This window comes from Cryptotermes secundus, unplaced genomic scaffold (genome assembly GCF_002891405.2).
Source record: "Cryptotermes secundus unplaced genomic scaffold, Csec_1.0 scaffold940, whole genome shotgun sequence".
Taxonomy (NCBI): Eukaryota; Metazoa; Arthropoda; class Insecta; order Blattodea; family Kalotermitidae; genus Cryptotermes; species Cryptotermes secundus.
Window position 1 is genome coordinate 473501 of NW_019730116.1, and position 22245 is coordinate 495745.

The following is a 22245-nucleotide window of genomic DNA, read 5'->3' on the forward strand; positions in this document are numbered from 1 at the left end:
GCCTGCCCCGGTTGATTATGATGATGGAGAATTTGGTGGAATGAAGATTGGCAGGAGAAACCGAAGTACTCGGAGAAAATCCGCCCCTGCTCCACTTTGCCCACCACAAATCCCACTTGAGCAGACCCGGGATCGAACCCGGGCCGCCGCGGTGGGAAGCCAGCGACTAACCGTTTGAGCTATGGCGCGGCCAACTCTCATAGGTGCATATGTCACCATTATCCTGTCTCTGAAAGCCATTGCTCCGTTTTTGTATGTGATGTGGAAAATAGAAAGTTTCAGTGCCAATAGCCAGTCTGTGATTCGAAATACAGGGTGTTTCACGACTTTAGGGCATAACTGCAGTAGGTGATTTCTTAGATCTCTGTGATCAAAAAAAGTTCATGTAAACATGTGTCCGATTTTGGACGGTTACGGAGTTATGACCCTTTTTTCATTCCCGTACACGCCCTCGTGTGAACCGCGTCTATCATCTGGCGGGTCGCTATTTTTAGCCAGCTACAGAGAGAGCGTTCTCGTTATCTCGACACTTGAGAGGTGCCTAAGACGTGGTGGGGTGGTATGTCCGACCACAGCTAGTGTGGCGGCTACTGGTGTTCAGAACAATTCTAATCTCGGTGCGTCTGCTACGTTCACGATGCCATTTACATTTTCATTTGAGGAGTATGCAGATATGATTTATGTGTACGAGTTTTGTGACGATAACTCAGTTCTTGCCGTAGCTTAATATCAGCAACGGTTTCTGAATCGTAGAATACCGAACCGGAGAGTGTTTACTGGAGTTTACCAGGCATTGCGAGATACCGGTAGGTATTGCAGCCGAGCATGGTGTTAATGAAGGTGTCATTGTAGAACACATTGTTCGTATGGTACACCGCAGTCCACGTACGAGTACGCGAAGAATTGCCAGCCAGGTCTCCAGACTTAAGCCCACTGGATTATTGTGTGTGTGGATGGATGAAAGAACTGGTTTACAATGTGAAGGTGGCAACGCGAGATGCTTTGCTCGGTCGCATTCTGGACGCCGCTGGCCACATATGAAACAGCCAGCTGAAGCTGCTACTTGCTACCCGCGCGGTTCACAACCAAGCGGCAGCCTGTGTTGCGGCCGGAGGTGGCATTTTCGAAAATCAGCTTTAAGCACCAGTAAATTCAAATTAAAGGTAATTTCACGAAGTTAACTTTACATTCATACTTTAAATGTATCATGTATTATGCTGGTTTATTATTTTGTTCCGTTTATTGTCAGTAATCGTTACCTTCTCTTCTGAGTTTAAAACGGTCATAACTCCGTAACCGTCCAAAATCAGACGCATGTTTATATGAACTCTTTGATCACAAAGACCTAGGAAATCACCTCCTGCAGTTATGCCTTAAAGTCGTGAAACACCCTGTATTTCATGCAGTTTTCAGAAATAAAGTATAAATCATGCAATAAATGTCCTGGTGGCTTATGCAAATAACCTAGTATTGTTTGATTAAATCAGGGAAATTGTGATACAATTTATTTGTCTACGTGCAAGCTGTGTTGAAGGGCAATAAAAACAAACAGTTCTGAGGTGCAGCATTTGAAAAGTGGCCACTTGTAAGATTGAGAAGGAGATGAGTGGAGTAATAAGATACACATCAAGACATTGGAGTGCTTTGATATGTTTAGTTCGTAGCAACTCTTGAGTATGTCTAATGACGGACTTAGGTGTTGCTGTATTGGATCATCGAGGCCAGAGGTAGTTTGCTTTCTGAGATTTTGTCTTAAGCAGATATTGATTCGGTGTACATTTGAAAAGGCACACGTACAAGTTAAATTTGGTCTTCATTATTTTCTGTGGTGCCCCAGTTGACAGTTAAAGAGGTACAATTTCTATTTTGTTAATATATTTATGTTAGGATTAACTGTGTTTTGTCATAAGAAAGATGAAGTTGGTTACGAATAAAGGGAATCTGCATAACAATGAAGTTCGTGACATATTCTCCTTGCCTATCGGTAGTATTATTATAGTACTGAAATAAGGATGGGGGCATTATGATACAAGCCGGAAGGTCGTGGGATCGAACCCCGATGAGGTGGATTTTTTCAATTTACGTAATCCTTCCAGCCGAACTATGGCCCTGGGGTCGACTCAGCTTCTAATAAAAGTGAGTACCAGGAATATTCTTTGAATATTCTTGGGGGTAAAGGGCGGCCGGCGCGTAGGGCTGACAACCTTGCCGCCATATATGAACCGATTTTCTACTTTTTTTTTTACTTTACTCAAATAAGGATATTGTGATGGACCAAGTAGCTGAGGAAGAGAAAAAATGTGACGTAGGTGTATAGAACTCTAGCGTCGATCTTTCTAAGAAACATACACATATGAAGACAGCTCAGGATAGGTAATTAACCTGAGTAAAATGGATTATGATGTGGACTGATTACGTACGAACGGAGGACAAAGTTAGGGGCAGTGCAAGGTAACACATGTAATTCGTTACACGGATCTGATATCAGCACTGAATAATAGGAGTGACTGAGGGTTGTAAAGTCGACGCAGCTGCAATTGAGATTCTTAACGATCAGCATGTCAAACGGTCGTTCAAATCTGAACTCAATAAGAGTGAAAATTTATATTCCAGTCTACAGCACATATACTTTCAAGACACCTTGTTCTAAAGTCTGCATATCTCACGGGTGCTGATGTGCCTGTACTGTAGATGCATGTCTGTTGTTGTAAAGCGATCGAACATTGCGATACAGTGTACAGAGACTAAGTAATTTTCTTTTCATTTCCTTGCACATTAATTTTTCAAGGAAGAGTAAGTGATAATATGGCAGGCCTATGTAAATCAGATAAACGTATTTATTCATGAACAAATGTCCGCCGATATTTTGGAGAAAACTATCGTTTCGTTCACCAGGGTCGAAGGGTAGGCTCTGCTTGCCGTTTGCATCATGTTGGTTTCTTGCTTGACTTACGCTTCGCCCTTGAAAATGGGGGCGATACAGAGACATGTTGGCGGATTCCTTGTGTTTGCTGTATGTGTTGTTTTGTTCAATCGCAGGTTGAACTAATTCCTTGTGTTTACTGTATGTTTGATTCAATCTGTAACTGAACCAAACACCACGTATAGGAAATACAAGGAAATCGTCCACATGTCTCTGGTAGATCATCCGATTAGTCACCCCAGTTTGGTAATCTCACCCATTTCGTCTCCCATAATCGAGGCAGAAGTCAGAAAACTGCAACTCCGCCCCGTGTAGATTATGCTTGAAAATCGTGTTTTCATGTTGGTACCATTTTTTATTATTATCCTTAGTGGGGTGATACTGAGTCCATTTGGTAATGCGGCCACTATTGGCCTATTGTACCAGCCCAAGATGATAGATAGTGATTGTAGAGCAGTTGGTGGAATGAAGATTGGCAAGGGAAACCAGAGTACTCGGAGAAAACCTGCCCCAGTGCAACTTTGTACACCACAAATCACACGTGACCTGACCCGGGCTCTAACCTGGGCCGCCGCCGTGGGAAATCAGCGACTAACATCCTGAGCTATGGCACGGCCACGTGTTGGTACCATACATAGAATTTGTCTCGTTAGTGACGACTGATATTCTGATATTACTCTGATTTTAACAACAATAGCCGTTAAACAGTGCACGGCCGTAGGTGCTATGCCTCATGTGTGTGGACTTTTGTTATGTTTGCCTTAACTCCTGCAGATGGTTTGTGCTGTGTTTGGTTTATATATCCTAACTTTTGTTGATAGTGTCCGGAGATAGGGACTAGCCTTATCGATTGGGACCAACTAAGTATGTTCCACCTGACAACGGAGACAGAATCCGCTCTCCGAAACGTTTGTTTTAAATAAAAGCAGGACGATGGACAGTGTCCAGGAACACAATAATTGTAGCTCTATCTAATCTGACCAGTGCATGACGATGCAAATTCCAGACGTATATACCGCAACACAGAAACCAACTTTATCTTTTCCCGCCTGACTATATCATTTCTCTCGGAAGGTTCAGAAGTTGCCAATTGTTAACACCGCTCTTTGACGTGATGCCGATAACTTAACTACAAACATGAGCGACAGTTATACGCTTTCTGCCATTGGCTGTGTGGAAGTCTGACAATAGCAAAGTGTGACTGGCGGTAGGTACAGTCATCGCGTCACGGAAACAGGATACACACCCCAGCCGTGAAGATCTGTTGAGGCTGAACACGAAATGACTAATGTCATAACCAGGGCCCGGATTTTGATGACCTGAAAATATTTAATACTTTTGTCCAAAAGTATTAAAGATGAGCAGCGACACACACACACAGGGAGCCTGCACAGAATAATACATGAACGGTGCTTCAAAACAAGAAACAGCCGCTGCAGCACATGTAGACAAGAGCAGGTATCCATGTGATTTAAAACTTTAAATTTTGAATTTTAAAAAATTTTAAATTTTAAACTGGAATTCTAAAATCAAATTGACGAGCGTATGTTGGTGAGATTTTAAACAAAACTGACAGGCTAATGTTTTAGATTTTGGACTGTGTGCAGTGTGACAGCTAAGTAGTGAAAAATACACCTGATGATGGCCAATTACGGCCGAAACATGTAGTGTAGAGGAAGAAAAGACAAAGGTCTACAACCAAATAAATTGTTGCATTCACGACGACATTTGTATTATTACGTATAGAACACTTGGTTTCTCTGCTACGAGCTATTCAGTCCATCTTGCAGTTGGGTTTGGTGTATGACCTGACCGCGTCACTTGCATGGGCCTCCAAAGCGTATTACGGTCAGCCATTGTAGTTGATGAGGAAAAAGGGCGGACCCGTGACGTAGGTTGCGTGTGCACGGGCACTGCCTTCCACTCTGCACGCCCCGAAACTTGTGATGTGTCAGTTTTCCTTGTAGCAAACGGCAAATCTCCCGAAGGTAACATGGTGTCCCGTGTCAGGGTCTGTGGTTGTTACTATATTATTCAGTGAACCCTTGATATGCTTTGTAATCTGCAGCACAGAAATCATTGGCACGTATCATATTCCCATGCATTGTTACTGCTGTGAACTTCAAAGAGCAAAGTCCTTCCTACAAAGCTGATACTTGCTCAGTTTATCAAGAAATTACCCTCATTTTACGCAACCTAAATTCCAGTAGAATTTACACGTTACAATTTATCTTCAATGTCGCCCAAATATATATTTGAACAGCTACTGTGAAGCACTGTTATATGTTATATGCCTGTAGACTGCAGTCCCAAGCGTTAAATATACAGTCAGCGTCGCTTCTTCTTGTATTGAAATGCCACGTGAGAGTTACATATTGAAATAAATGTTCTTGTGTGATAGCCGTGTGAATATTACGGAAAATATTGTGTCACAAATTTCAGGAGATTTTAAGTCCAAAATAGAAAACAGTTCATGCTGTCATAAAGACATTGAGACAGAGAGGGTGGCTGCTGGACAGAAGTGAAGAACCGAATAAAAATTGCGATAGCTGACTGAAGAGAAATCAGATGAAATCTGCGGTAGGCTCGAACGCTCCTTTGGAAGTATCCTTATAGAGGAGACCGGGGTTTAAAAATTCAGGTTTGAGATTTCAAGTTTGCTCTGTTTACGAAAAGAGATTTTCACCATTTGAACGCGAATTTTTGCAGAGGAGCAAGGAAGGAATGCATTTATAACAACAGGGATCATTTCGGACGTGGGGTTGTTTTGTTTGTGATTTGTTGGCATAAGGGCTTATCGATTGTGCTGCGGTCACACGCGGAAATAGTTGACGCGAGGATCATGTGTTTCTTCTGCTGGTCTGGCTGAGTGATTTGCTACAGGTCCTTAGACGACCTCTCTGTACGTCTGGTTTGTTCCCTCAAGATTTTCTTGGTGAATGCATTTCCCATGTCTCCCGTGCCTAGGGTTCCTAGGTGGCCTACTGCCTCATACTTCTTGATCTAATAACCATAATAACCTATTTGCTGAAAATATCAAATCAAAATATTTCTCATGCACTAAACTTCGAAGTTCTTCTCTTCTTTCCTCTCCCTTAGGTGCACACACATTCGTCTTAGAATGCCTTTCTCTCAGACACCCTTAATCTGTATTGTTCCATTAATGGGACAGGCATGATTTCATCCACATAGAACTAGAGGTAAAATTACAGATTTTTAGGTCTACAGCATTTTAATAATTAAATGTTTGGGTCGGGTATGAAAAAATAAAATATTCTGCATGGAAAAGTTAAGTTTATTCTGTTTTCCGGAATTTAATCTGCTCTTAATTTCGTAACGAACATATTTTTTATTTGTTACCATGATTCCAGTTATCTGAATTTTTGAAGGCTTTATTAATCATTTTTAAATAAATATTTCATCCTGGCTTCTGAAGGAGAGACAGTAACATGTGTTCATTTTCTTTCTAAGTTTTTTTTAGACCTTCCTCTTTATAAGATTTTCTATGTTTCTATTTATATTATTTATGAATTCGCCTGGTATATTGCCACCTGTTTCCTAGGTAACATGGCAAGAAATTTATGTGGGTTTCGGATTTGACGAATATGTTTATTGGACAATTTCTTTTTAAACTTAAAATCACTCGAACTTATAACGCCTTCAGACTTTTCCTCTTCAACTGTTATACACTCTTGCACCGCTATTCTGCCTCTGTTGGGTAGGCAGTAGGTAGGGAGCATACGTTCTCATTGTCCATTGAGCAGCGATGGATGGCCTATAGTCGGGCTTTCAGGCAGCACGTCACAATATATATTTTCTTTTCCTTGACACTACAGCCCCACTGGGCCTAGGCCTACCTCCATTAACTTCTCCGTTCACTTCGGTTTTTCTAGATCTTACACATTCGGTAGGACTCCTTGGGCGGGTGATCAGCCCGTCGCAAAGCCTCTCCCTGTACACAAACTAAACATCCATGCCCTAAGTGGGATTCGAACCCACGATCCCGGTTTCCAAGCGAGCGAAGACAGTACATGCCTTAGACCACTCGGCTACCGTGATCGGCACGTCACAATATTATCACATCATAATCATAATCATCATCACCATCTTCATTATCATCGTGGACCATTATTGTTTCCATGTACTTATTTAATGACGTTTTCAGTATCTTTGATTGTTTGGCATCAAATGATATGGCATGTTTAACAAATTATGAATTGGAATGGACGCCAATGGAAGCGGCTCTGCCTAAATTTGAGGTACTACGTACTCTTGTATTTGTCTTCACGTGTCGAGTAAAACAGTAAAAACCCTCAGTTAAAATAATCGGCGTGCCGGTCGAGATTCGAACCAAATCCCTCCCGATTACTAGTCAGAAGCCTTACCGCTTCAGCCGCCCCGTTTCATGTTCCTGTTTCTACTGTTGTAGTTACANCATAGCAATAGGCGTGACCAGAGCGGTTTGAACGGCTGCTGTACTGCGATGTGGAAAGCAAATGGAAAAACTACCACATTATCACTTTTCCTGGATAGTCTCTTTCCAAAAACAGAAGATCGCATTAAGTGGAGGAACTGTTTTGGAAGAGACTGTGTACCTGTCGTCTGACAGATTAGTGATGAATGAATGAATCTGTTGGATAATCCTATTCGTCGACATTTACAATTCCTTAGTCGTGCAGAGGAGAATTCGACCAAATAATAGTAGACCAAGAATTCTTGATCGTTTTTTTATTGCTAGTGGGGTGGGACTAAGTCCCTTGTACTGCTGCCACTTCTGGCCTCTTGTACCAGCCCAAGATGATAGGTGAGGGTGATTGTGGAGCAATTGGTGGAATGAAGATTGGCAAGGGAAACTGAAGTGCTCAGATAAAACCTGCCCCAGCGCCACTTTGTCCACCACAAATCCCACTTGACCAGATCCGGGATTGAACCCGGGCCGCCGCGGTAGGAAGCCAGCGACTAACCGCTTGAGCTATGGAGCGCCCACTTCTTGATCGTTTGTAACGTGGGAGATCCTTATACAGCGATGCATGCACTGTATGTCGTTTTGGTTCCAAGTTCCCGAGCATTTTTTGTGTTTTTTGTGTTTTTTGTACAGGTAGACTAAATACCCACTACAATTTAACATTCATTCGTTCATTAAGTCTTCAATGGCTATACATCCCTTGTGAACCTTGGCCGCCTTTTCAGCTTCTTAATTCATACACAGTCTGTAGGACTCCTTGGACGAGTGATCAGCCCGTCACTAGGCCGCTACCTACACACAGGATAAAACAGAATAAACGCACACCCAGACGTCCATGCCTTGAGTGTAATTGAAACCCATGATCCAAGCGATCGAGCGAGCGAAGACAGCTCAGGTCTTAAACCGCGCGGCCACTGTGATCGGTCAATTAACCATATTGAATAAAAAATGAGGTCAGCTTTTCGGGAGCTGTTTGGTAGTCAAACGGGCAACGTATTGCAGTCGTTCGGTAGTGGCTTAAACCTTGAATCTTTAAAGGTTTGCTATTTAACGACGCTGTCAGTATGGAGACTACATGGCATCGATGATAGGATGATTGATGAATGTGGAGCCGTTTGTAGAATTAGAGTTGTAAGGTGGAATCAAAATACTCGGAGAAAACTCAATCCAGTGCTATTTTTTTTCCTCTAGAAATACCACACGGATTCAGAGTGTAAATATACTGAGTGGTCTGACAACAAAGGATTGTTATTATTTGCGCTACAAAGGACCCCGTATCCTATAGCTAGTGTGCAACCTGCGTTTCAGAACACAGTGAATAAGTGTGTGGGCACGAAAGGTGATACTGGGGAAAATAGAGGAAGCTGTTTTAAAGGGCGTAATGACTATCTCTCTCTCTATCTCTGTCTTTTGTTGTTGACAGAAATAGTATATGCACAGGGAGTGACAACTATTTAGACCTTTTTGCCAAAATTTTCGTTGTCTTTGGAATAAACATGTTGAAAATTTTAATAATGTGTGTTATTTTGCTTTTAAAATTATGTCTAATTGAAAGGTGACAAAATGAATCCACTTCAAATCGAATTTCTCCCCGAAATATGTGCTGTGTATAGTTCTGATAGACATTGAAACTACGAATTACAAAACGGAAGAACTTTAATTGCTGTTTCTGGAGTAATTTTTTGTGTCAAACTTGTACCTGACGCAGAAATATGGGTAGGAATTACTACGAGTATAACTGGTGGTGGTTACTTTCTCCCTGGAAATCTTTATTTTTCTTCCGATGTTACGGTATATATATATTTTGTATCTCCATGTATTTGTACAATCAGTTCATTATGGGCTGTAAGTACATCTTATGTGATACTTAATCTAAAGCTTAAATACTAAGAGAGAACATGTCGGGGAGAGTAATGCTCCAGTGAGCATTCTCTACGGATCTATTTCGAGTGTGACTTTGTTATTTTGTGTATTGCATTTATATGAAGCGCCTCGTTAGGTTGTTTGGTTTATGCCTTTTCAGTCTTCTGGGCTCGCCTGCATCGTTTAATAGTGTGGTTGCCAGTTCATTTGGATGTGCTATTATCTTGTATTTGTATTTACGGCTGATGTTTGTGGTTTCTTCCCGTACTGTGGATATGCCTAGATCGGCATGCAGTAGTCTGTTTGGACGTACCACGGTGCATTGACTACAGCGCGAAGTACTTTGTTTTGAAATCTCTGTAACATTTCTATATTGTATGTAGTTGCAGTTCCCCATAGTGGTGCGCTGTAAGTCCAAATGTTACGGTATATGATATTAAGAATTCCTTCAATGTTCGACACATACAACCTCATATTTAAGATATTACACGAACTGTACGACAGATAGCAGCACACAAACCCTCTTTAAGATATACGGTATAAGCGGAAACAATCACACAGAACGCCAACGACAATAAAGTGACATACACTCCACTAGAGCAACTGCTTGGGAACATACATACTAATGGGGCATGTAAGTATATAAATAAAATAACATACTTGTATATATAAATGATAATGTAGAAAATAGTAACAATAATAACACCAAACCAATATTTATAGGCCTACATAAAACAACACAAATAATATTAAAACAACTACCAAACTTAAAAATTAGTAAAATTTAGCAATAATAAAGCCATGAATATACGTTATAGGGAACATGGATGCTGCAAGAAGAAAGAAACGCAAGCAAAGATAAAGAACAAATGTATTTTAATATGAACGACGAAAATGGAATAACATTGCAATATTTTAACCTAAGAACTAATGCAGTGTAACAATTTTAACTAGTGAGGATGGCCGGAGGATGGTCAACTGTGGCCGACAAATGTATCAGTTTAATTTTAATTTTAATGTTATTTTAAGTTAAGGAGTACTTGTAAAGTTACATTGAAGACGGAAGTACGTACGTAAAGGAATAAGGAACAGTTTGTTTTGTTGATATAATCTTTCTTTATCCTCAACTGTATGGTGATATTTCTGTGCTCCAAACAAAATGTTAACATTTCTTTCAAAGACATTCTGCTGGGGAGTATGCAGTGCTATACAATGCACTGTTTACTTATGAATGGTCTTCCATTTATAATGGAACATTTGTTGATGCTGCTGTTGACAGATTAAACGTTGCTGCAAGGCAAGCCATGGATTTACTGCTGGGCATATCAAGACGCATAATGCCATATATGGTTTTCTGACGTTACAATTTTATATTAAAAAGATTATTTTTGTAGACGCGACCAGGAGGTCAAGACTGGCTGTTTTTACATTTTTTTTTTTGCCGCAGACTGGTTAAAATGTGCATCGAGCCTGAGAGATTTCATTGGCTGAAATCCATTGACGAGAATTTAGAATTTGATCCTAAGAAATTTTGGAAGTGTATATCAAAATTTAGGGGAAAATTACTGATTTAATACACATTTATATCGATGTAACTATTAAATAAACCCTATGATATCGCTAAAATTTTAAAAAATTTGTTAATCCACTCATAATATTTCTTGTTCTGACGGTCAATCAGCCAGTAAGTCCTGGTATCGAGCCCCATCTGGGTCTCATCACCAGATGTCTATTACTGTTTGACAGTTATGGTCTTCTTTTTGTGGGGCGCCCTCTCTGACGAGATAACGGGTCTGTCTTTTGTGTATGCTGTTGGCTCTTGCCAGCGCAGTCTTTCTCTGGTCTGAGTGCCTTGGGATGCACGATCATATTTTACTGTCTCAGATTTGAGACTTCCCTTTTTGTCGCCTCCTACGCCTCGCAGGTTCACGGTGGAGGTATTCGAAACCTGGCCCCACACTTCTCTAGTCTCTGGAATTCTTGATCGCTCCTTTATGTTCTCTGGTACAACTGCCTGCGAATGAATTACGTGTCTTTTATGACCCGGTGCGGACCGCAGACAAAACACACACTTGAACTGTTCGTCTGTTGTAATTTGCGTGTCCGTTGCCCCGGTAATGTATGACAATCTGCGGGCAGCGCTTTCATTCATACCAGCGTATTCGTTGCAACGGAAACATGTTTTATCTAGATGTTGTGAAGGAAACTTAGCGCATATTTAGTCGTTGCTCATCAACGGACGTCTGGCTCTGGCTCCACTATTCTGGCTTTCAGGCGTCATGTAACATTTTCCTTTCCGTCAGAGGCAACGTAATGATGCTGTATGTTGTTTATTTAGATATAATTCTTAATATTCTTCTATTGCATGTATATATATTAAGAAGAAAGCAGTCTTCTGGGATTTGGCACCGTGTATATGTGGTGTTAACCGACGTTTCGGAGGAACGTATCGCCTCCATCATCAGGGTAGAAGAAAAANCCAATAAACTTGAGTGCATACAATAACAATTTTAAAATATATTTCTTTTCTTCAAAATATTCATTGCCACTGTGATGATTTATTAGAAAGATTAAATTTACAGACATTGAGTATCAGGCATGGTCACTCAAGTGCCTTATTTAATATTTTAATTTTGGCACCAAGTTCGCTGACAAGCGGCTGTCTCTCGGTCGGTATAGTTCGCTTGCAGACTAAAACCACGGAGTTTGTTTTTGACTATNTTTGTTTTGTTTTTTTTTTGTATTGGCGCTAAATATTTGTTTTCAGTTCTAGAAACAGTCTGCATTCCTATTTCTACTAGGAGCATACATATTTTTTATGCTCATTGCTCCAGCAGTCACTGTCCTTCAGCTGTATGTGTTTCTGCTGCTAATGCAATTTTGTAAATCGATATTTTTAGAAACTTGTGTTAAAATTTAAATAACTTCAATGTTACAGCCAATTTATTATTTGTTTCTTTGTATTGTTATTGTATTATATGCGTGCTGATTCAGTAATTTACTACTGGGTGTAGAGTAAAAAGTAAAGTTGTCCCTGTATTTAAGTAATTAAGCTCTATGGCATGAAGACGTATGGGGGAGTGGGTGTATAGACCCACATTTTCTTGACCTCAGTACTAGCTGGAGTTGAGTGTTCAGTTTCACACCCCCGCCGCTTTACCCNACTGTTACAATCGTACTGGTATTTACAGTGTATTGTATTTTACAATTTACAATCACATTATATGGTTTCATTTAGAGATCTGGAAAAAATGAATTTCTTTTACAGAGTATTATTTAGAGTTTTTCTAATATGACACGTTTAAGGAAGTCCATTATTTTGATGGTGGCATTTATTTTGTTGCGAATTTGATGTTCTGTATATCCAGTGATAAGAAGAGCGTTATCAAGCCCGTCTGTAGAACGAATTACTGGCACAGATATTTCCTGCAGTTTGCACATGATTTTTTCTTTCAGACATTAAATCAACATATACTCCCATCTGTATATGCATAGAGCTCTCTGCTTTCTTTCAGAGTTTCAGCTTGTCTTTCCATAGTTTGTATTGTCACGTGTATGGAGTGTGACTGTAGACGGGGTTTGGATTATTAATTGGATTTATTGAACAAGTGCAAGTAACTGTAACGCTATCGCTAATTCACACACACTCACCAACTCATTACAGGGGCACGCCGTAGCGTAGTTGGCTGAGGCATTACAACCCGGAAGGTCGCTGCTTCGAATCCCGATGAGGTGAATTTTTTAAATTTAACTAATCCTTCAAGCCGTACTATGGCCCTGGGGTCGACTCAGTCTCTAACAGAAATGAATACCAGGAATATTCCTGGGGGTAAAGTGCGGCCGGCGCGTAAGGCTGACAACTTCACCGCCATCTGTCAGCCGATTGTCTAGACAAAATGTGGGAGCCTCGACCTCTCAAAACTCTATGGGCCTCCACGGCCTGCTAGAGGGATACCTTTATCTTCTTTATCTTTTTACCAGCTCATTACATCAATTACTAAGTTTTCTCAGCCTGCTGTGTCTTCACCAGTCTTTTGGTGACGGCTTCCAACAGTGGAATTTCCCCTTACTCTTGGCTCCCGAACTGTCTCCATGCCTCAGTTACCAGCTTCTAAAAGCAACAGCCTACAAGGAATGAATGCAGTAGCCCTCTAACTAACTCACTCAACTAAAGTCTCACTCATTGTGCGGTTTATAACATCTCGGCACGGATCGCACAGAAAACACAGTTCCTCTGTTGCTGTTCAATTGTCGCTTAGTGGACCAGACAGTGAACACCATTTCCTTCTTTTGTTTGCGGTTCGCTGCCTAGCAATGGCCTGTGTACAGTCGCCTATATCTCTCTCGCCGCATTGCAATGTATCTACATGCCACCGTGTAAGAACACTCAGTCAGTTGTACTTGTTTGGGCTATAAAGTCTCATATGGGTGGGTGATAGTGAATGAGGGATTGGGAAGTATTTGGAAGGAGTCGGTGCGTAATATCCCAGAATTTATCTGGAGAAACATAAAAACCTCATTCAGTATAGAAGTTTCGCGATGGAAAATCGAATCGGTGGCCTGCCACATACCAAGCAGGAAACTAATCACTTAACAGAGACAAAGTTATGCTGACGTCTATAATTATCATCATTATTTCCATGCACATTAACATTCATGCTACCACAATCATCATCATCACCGTTAGAATGAATATAGCCTTTCTGCTACTTCTGAAGGTAGATAAAATGAACCATACGAGTATACGCAACACCCGACCCAACGTCCGATTACAAAATAAGGTTGGAGCATGCAACATGCCAGTCACATGGTGACGACAGCGGAGGAGTTAATGTTCCAGTCCCCGTCCGAAACTCTTTGTTGATATAATTTTTTGACTAGGCTAGGTCTGTAATTATAGAAAAAATCTTAGAATATATTTCTCAGTTAGCTCACTTTCGGGGGCAACATTTCGTAATGGGTAGGGATGAATTATATTCAGCATTAGGCTATACGTTTCTCGTCGGAAGTAAATGATATGAATCAATATTTTCATTATATTGTGGCGTATTTACTCCATACAAAAATATCTTGATTATGGAAACAAGGAATTTAGAAAACTTATCGGAAATCATCAGCTTGGAAGAACGAGAATTAGATGGGTAGATATACACTTATTATGATGGACCTCAGAAAGATATGTTTGTGGATGGAGCTGTCTGCGGGTCTAGTTATGATGATGAAATTTAGGATTCTGGTATCAGACGCTTCAAGTAATTCAGGTTTGACTGTCACATGCAAGTTATCTTCTCCCTTGCAATTCCAGCTTGGACTTCGTCGTGACTTCTACTATAGTATTTATGCTCAGTCACTACAATAATTAACGGAATAACTTCTGTTATTGACTCGCCGTCGTTAAATAATAATAAATAAACGATTGCACACTTGCACTCCAGTGACATACATGTTCTCAAAATACGCCCTTTGATGTTCACTTAATACACATAGAAATGAATCCACACATACAGCTCCTTCTGCCCACATTTCGCTACGTCTCGCGCTGCGCATGCGTAATGCAGAGCAACATACTTGGATGTTGGCATCTAATACGGAGCAGAGAAATATATTATTTTTAGTCGTGTTAAGTTAAAAATTACATGAATCTGAAAACCTTTTAAATAAAAGTCCAAGTAACAGTTTAATTAATTCTTTCATTTACCTCACATGAAATTATTTTTAAAGAACTAACAAATTACAACATGAGCTTTACATAAGGTAGCAATTATAGGCCTTGTAGAACAACATTACGCCCATTTAATAACATTAAATGTAGAAAGTTTTAGGCTTACAAAATTTCGCTAAGAATCCGTTCGGCTACTCTCGAAACGAACGCTGCGGATGGATGGCCAGACAAACATTTTCGAATTTAATGTGAGAACTTTAGTTTGCAATGGCGATGAATTAGATGTCATGGCGGGCTTGTGTTGAAATCATTACAACATACACGGCTACGCCTGTAGTTCCATGTTTCGCCGATGATTTACAAGCTATCCATTACGCTCAACTACACTCCCTGCTTTGAGGAAAGTGAAGTAACATACCAAAACGATGTTGAAATATTTAGAAATGCTATATCGTGGAAACATATTTGTTGTAAAATATTATTATTGCACTAACAGATAAACGACTGGCAACACAACATACCCCATATGTGAGCAGTGAGTAGTGTAGGGAAAAGAGCAGATGAGTTACACATGCATGAACAGTACCTGACTGACATATGTTATAAGAGTTCAACTATACATACATTGTGTGGGGTAGCGTAGTAGCTATTGTGGCTGGCTACGGGATGGACGAGTGTTTGAGTCCCGGTAGGGTTAAGAATTTTTTCTTCTCCACGTCGTCCAGACCGGCTCTGGGGCCCACCCAGCCTCCTATCCGATGGGTACTGGGTGCTCTTTCCCCGGGGGTAAAGCGGCAGGGGCGTGAAGTTGATCACTCACCTCCAACTAGTTCCGAGGTCAAGAGACTATGGATCTATACATCCACTTACCCGTAGGCCTTCCTGGCGTGGTGCTTAATTAGTTAAGCAGAGGGACAACTTTATCTTACATTGTGTAGGCGGAAAGCAAAATAATAATAAAAATGTATTTAAATGATAATGGGTTCTATTTTATTTACATTCCTGTTACAAGAAATGTAACGTAATTTTAATTTTGCCCATCACATTCCGTTTTATTGTTGATTAATAGCGGAGCATTTCGAATGTCTCCATCTACACATGTACGTATGGAGGTACTATTTAAGACGCGCAACAGACATGAAATTTCATGTAGTAGCTTCTCAAAGAACAGTATATCTTGCTCTTGACAAGAGTTTCCACTCTTTATGTTAGGTTTATTTTAGTTTCTGCTCAGTATTTGCTCCTTTGTATACCTCATTGATCTTGATACTAATTGTATGTAGACGCTAAATAAATTTGAAATAATTTCGCAGAAAATATTTATTCGATCAGTAAAAAATCTAAAAGATGTACACCACAAAAGTAAAAATAATGTACAAAAAATAAAAAGGAAGAGAATTTATTTTTTTGGAAAACGTTGATAAAATTGTGGGCACTAATATGGTTTTAGGAGATACCAGAATGTCAAAATTTAAGCCGAGGAGAGTCTAGGTCAGAGTTTCTCAAACTGCGGTACCACAACCGCCTTGTGTTAGGTCTACACAGTTAGAAAACTTACCACATTATTCCTGTTCCTCCCGCCTGGAGCACAGGGCATCCGTGAAAGCTTCGTTTCCCTTCAATTTCTTAATCTTAGACAGTCGGTAGTTAGTACCCCTTGGACGGGGATCAGCCCGACGCAAGGCCGCTACTTACACACAGAACAACACAAAAACAAAATAGACGCAGACAGACATCCATAGCTTCAGTGGGATTCGAACCCTGATACCAGTGATCGAGCAAGCGAAGACAGTTTGTTCCTTTAACTACGCGGCCACTGTGATTGGCTTACCAAATTTCAGAATCATCTTTCTTTTTGTTAAATATTTCATAAATCCAAACACGTTTTAAATGAAAATGCTTGATATTAACGACGTCAGTGTTTGATGTTAAGAACCAGTTTTGGACGTTGAGCTGTTTTTAAGGAAAATAATCACTGTGTAGTTCGGTTTCAGTATCATGTGCTCTATGGCCGCAGAGTGAAACAGAATTGAAAATATTTCCCAGCTACTTTCAGCGTACATCCTCCCGATACAACTTTCCTTCAACTCCAATTAATAATTTCGAAGATGTGATTTCGAGCGGATTAATCTTGGGCATTGTCTTGCATGTTTCCTCTCTTGTGTTCTTCAGTCCCGTTTTCAGAAATGTCGCATTCTGTTTGAATACTTTTGGCAGAAGGCAATTGTTAAATATCGTTTTCATTTAGAAGCCTTCGTAACTAACTAATTACCTTACTCTTATTCTTCCCCTTTACGGACCACCTCAGTCAGTTCTTTCTAGCCTACGGTATTAATATTTTGCCTTTCTTTTGTTCTATACAGGCTACAAAGAAAGCTTTGTCAACAGAGTCCATTTATCAGTAAACAGCTATGGGCGAACCTGTGTCGTTGCACAGTTTTTAAAATGTTGACGTTAAAACGGCTTTTAGCCATAAGTTCAAATCTCGCACACCCACTTGTGGATATTCAGAATAGCGAAAGGTTAACTAATGTATGTCAGTCCAGTTTGTAATAAAGAAACTGTAGTGACTGTTATCTCTAAATTCGTGTTTAATTCATTTGCTGACGAGTAAATTTATCTTGACTTACTAAAACGCCAATGGTACAGTTTGCTAAATGTCGCATATATCGGATCGTCATTATATTTAGTATATACCTTTTTTTTTTTTCAAAAGTAGCAACCAAAACTGTGGGTGTTTCAGGACAATCTGAACCAATGGAGCCTGAGGATTATCTCAATTCCTACGACATGTATAAAATGAATTATCTAATATTCTAAAAATTCTGTCTTTTGGGATGTAACATCATGTGTTCCGTTGAAAGCCAAACGAAATTTCGGAGGAAGATATCACTTCCATCTTCATGGTCATAGAATAAGCAAGCAGGAAACCAGCATGAAGATGGAGGCAACACGTACTTACAGAACGTCGGATGACTCTCAGCGGACTAACGGTGTTATATTTCAGGAAATAAAACTCTTCATAATCACCATCGTGAGAACCTCAAATCCTGCACATTACATTTTCAGTTATACATCATTTTAAATTTGACAAAATTCTTTTTTACATGAACGTCATATTGGAACCGAGATAGCTCAGTCGATATATTGACGAGCTCACTGGCTGGACTGCTGGGGTTCAATTCTCTGCAGGAGCAAAGGATTTTTCTCTACTTCACAGCATTCAGACCGGCTCTGGAGCCCACGCTGTCTCCTATCCAAAGGGCACCAGTCGTTCTTTCTCCCGTTTTAAAGCGGCAGGGGAGTGAAGCTAAGCCCTCTCCTCCAGCTGATGTCGAGGTCAACAGTGATGGAGTTATACCTCCATTCCCCATATGTCTCCATAGCTTGATGCTTAATTAATTAAGCACAAGGTTTCAAATTTTCGTAGTGTATTTTCATTCATTCATTCATCAATGGCACTGCAGCCCTTTGTTGGGCCCTGGCCTCTTCTTCAGTTTCATAATATTTTTATACACAGATGGTAGGGCTCCTTGGGCGAGTGATCAGCCCTTCGCAATGCCGCTACCTACAAAGAGGACGAAACAAACGCAGAATAAACGCACACGCAGATATCCATTGCTTGAGTGGGATTCGAGCCCACGATCCCAGCTTTCGAGCGAGCGAAGACATTTCACGCTTTAGGCAGCCCAGCCTTTCGTAGTATGGTCATCATTGAATATAATCAGGAGGATGAAATGACTGGAACTTGCCGAATACTCTTGTGAGACAGTCTCCTCTGGTTGAGTCGCGGGAGGCTGTGGAGCCCCCATTATTGTAAGCCGTTTCGTAGCAACGCCGAATTTGTTGTGAGACAGTCGCCGGCCATTAAAGACGTGAAAATGGAAGGTGAGGAAGCTGCATCTTTGGAAGCCGTTACCAGAAACCCGGTGAGGACACAGCAAATTGAGAGGACTCAGCGCGTGCTCTAGTGTCTTGTAGATTGTGAGAATTAGTGATAGCGTTGTAGTTATTTGCAGTTACGATCTGTAACTCTTCAATAAATGTAATTACCAATACCAACTCCGTCTACAATCACTTATCACGTGAAAATATTGAGGCGGATCTTGAAAAGTGAGGCCGTGATCCTCAAGTTGGTTCAACTGCTTCCGCTGGTTATTAAAGACGAGGAAATTTTGAACAGCTTAGCGACTGTTGGCGTTTGCTCTATGAATTTAGTTATTTTTAATATAACTTCATTTAAATCAGTAACTGGAGGGTTGGGTAAGTTAATTTTTATTCCAGTCAGGTTCAAGTCACCAAAAATGTCTGTTCCTCTGGAGTGGATTTTTAAATAACACAGTTCCATACATGTAGAGTTCACAGGGTCCTGACGATGGTGTATAACACTCAGAATTACTGGGATTTTGGACTTTGCCTATTGTCCGGTATTCTAAAAAACATTGGAGAACACAGCGTTTCGGAAACTGGATCTGTTTCCGTCCTCAGGTGAGGAGGGTGACACTCTGTTGGGTCCCTTAGAAAGAGCTAACCTCAGTCACTGGACAATTGGTTAGATCTTTGTAACGGACCCATCAGAGTAGGAGTTTTCTCCCTCATCTGAGGATGGAAAGAGATCCAGTTTCTGAAACGCTGTGTTCTCCAATGTTTTTAGAATACCGGACGATGGGCAAAATCCCAAATCCCAGTAATTCTGAGTGTTACACACTACTGTCAGGACCCTGTAGGATCCACCTGGCAGCAACATTGCTGAAAGTCAATTATATGGGCGAAGATATAAAAACTCATCTTACTGTGTGACAAATGTCTTAACATTCACTAGAAATATAAAAGAATATATTTATATGTCGTAAAATGACACTTTATTTTCCATATCAAAAATTCAGTAAATCAATTCAAGATGTATGCGTGGTAAACATACTTCACCAACTCCCATCATGCCTTAAGGCAAATTGTACAACCAAGATATATAGTGATAGGTTGATTGATTTCAGTGTTTACAGTAGCTTCCGCTACATTAAACAGTCAGAATATTTTATAGTTCAAACAACTGTCAAATTTAAATAAGCATAAATTGCATTCTCGCAATGAGTATAATAGTTAGAGCGTGATCTCCATCATGTTCTTATTTCACATGGGAATATTGCCCAGTAAAGTCAACATGCTATTCAAAGCTCCATCAAAATAAAATTTCCCCAGATTCTAATTCCTTGCTATAGAATGTTTCACGACTGTGGTTGGAATTTTCAGCTGTTCGGGATGTTTCATGTTATTACGGATCTTGCAAGATCATCACAATCAACACAAAATCCTCCTCATCGTATCCCACTCTGAGTTAATTGCAATTTGTATAGTCCATGTCTTCAGCTCAAACTTGATAGATCAATACCTCTCGTCATTCCTATTGATGCCGGGTTCGATTTACAGTCCATAGACAGTTTACTCAACTGTAATGTGATTATTTTTTTAAATATAAGTAGTTCTTCTAAGAAAATTATAGAATCATATTGTAATATATAACGAAGACTTCTACCTTCATTGTTGTCAATTCATCTTTCAACATTATGTTAAAATTCGACATTATATAGCGTATACAATTTAGAAAGGAATATCTACTTGACTTTCGTAGCGTACAGACGTGTTCCGAGTGCTCCGACAGTCAAAAGCGCCTGGAGGATAAGTGACAAAGAAACACACAAACACAAAAACAAACACAGAGTGATAGGTGACAAGAACCAGTGTGTGCCTGTAGGCAACGGATCGGTTCCTAAATTTAAATCTGCCAACAAAGTGAGTCAGCCTGTAATGACAAGCAACAATTATTGTGCTCCGCAAAATGTACAATCGATTCCTTCATCAAGCTATCAGCAGCAACCACAACAACAATATAAACAGAAGCCATATACATACAGGATGACATCAGCTAGTGAAGATGAATCAGACACAAGCACAGTAAAGTAAATGAATGGCAACAAGTGCAAAACAACAAAAGACGAAAAATCAATACAAGGCAAACATATATCCAAATACAGATATAACAATAAGCAATAAATTTAATCCACTGCCAATTGAAGAAAGCGCTAGCCAGGCCAATCCAGAAAACAAAACTCCAAAATCCCCACCAATATTTATATATGGGGTAATAAACTATAACGAAATGATAAATAAATTGACAGAAATTATTGAACAAGAGCAATATATTACTAAAAGTATGGTAGACAATACTATAAAAATTAATTGTACTACATCCGAAACATACCGGAAACTGGTAGCATTCCTAAAAGGGAACAATATAGTACACCATACATATCAACTTAAGAGGAGAGAGAGTACAGGGTGGTCATAAAATATTTACACTACTCAGTAAATACAAAAGAAATCGAAAATTAGTTAACAAAGATGGGACATAAAGTCAGGAATGTCATCAATGTCAGATACAGAGTTACAAAGCAACCACTGAACATATTTTTTGTTGACTTGGAACCAGCAAGTAACAATAAAGATATTTATAATATTAATATGATACAAAACAAAACAGTTGTAATAGAACCACCAAGAAGGAATAAAGGACTAACACAGTACGGACATACCAAGACATACTGCAATAGACCCTTTGTTTGCGTAAAGTGTGGAGGCCCACATAATACCGCAAGTTGTGAAAAAACAAATACCCTTCCTGCTAAATGCGCCCTATGCGATGGCTCGCATCCAGCAAACTACGAGTACAAAGGATGAGAGTTATATCACAGCCTCATCAATACAAATAACACAAACAACAGACAAAATGTTCAACGAAACCCTACAGTAAACATGCACAATTCCAATTCCCTACTGAAACCCGAAATACCTAAACCAACAACGAACAATGCATACAGAAATGCTAGTTACGCAGATGTAACAATAGTCAATAGTGAAACAATTGCTTATTCACCATTTAGCACTTAACAGAACATGTTTCGGCCATAGATGGCAATCTTCAAGTGTCTTAATGCATCCAAACTGTTACACAGCTCGGATGTGCGCGGTCAGCTGTGTAACAGTTTGAATGTATTAAGACACTTGAAGATGGCCATGTATGGCTGAAACATGTTCTGTTAAGTGTTAAATGGTGAATAAGCAATTGTTTCACTATTGACGAACTGTGAATACATAGACGTTTAATTAGAAAGAATCGTTAAACAACCTAAGCGCGAAGGAGGTGTATCTTGGAATTCGGGATGGTTTTTCTATGAGATATTTCAACCACATTACTGTATATATTTGTGTACCGTCAGTGCGTTCTACATACGTGGTAGAGTCGTTAAGTTCGTGGAATGTGGTTTTGTCGCATTA

General features: G+C 40.0%; 1 protein-coding gene across 4 annotated transcripts in view; it reads left to right on the forward strand.

Annotated features, from left to right (window-relative positions):
* LOC111866246 overlaps window positions 1–22245 on the forward strand; it is a 106341-nt gene that overhangs the window by 1423 nt on the left and 82673 nt on the right. Inside the window, exon 1 of one of the 4 annotated variants that reach the window (XM_023855019.2) lies at window positions 9800–9885. The exons of the other annotated variants lie outside the window; for them this stretch is intronic. The gene's annotated coding sequence lies outside the window, so the exon portion shown is untranslated. Of the gene's footprint in view, window positions 1–9799; window positions 9886–22245 lie in introns of those variants that run through there. 4 annotated transcript variants of the gene reach the window in all.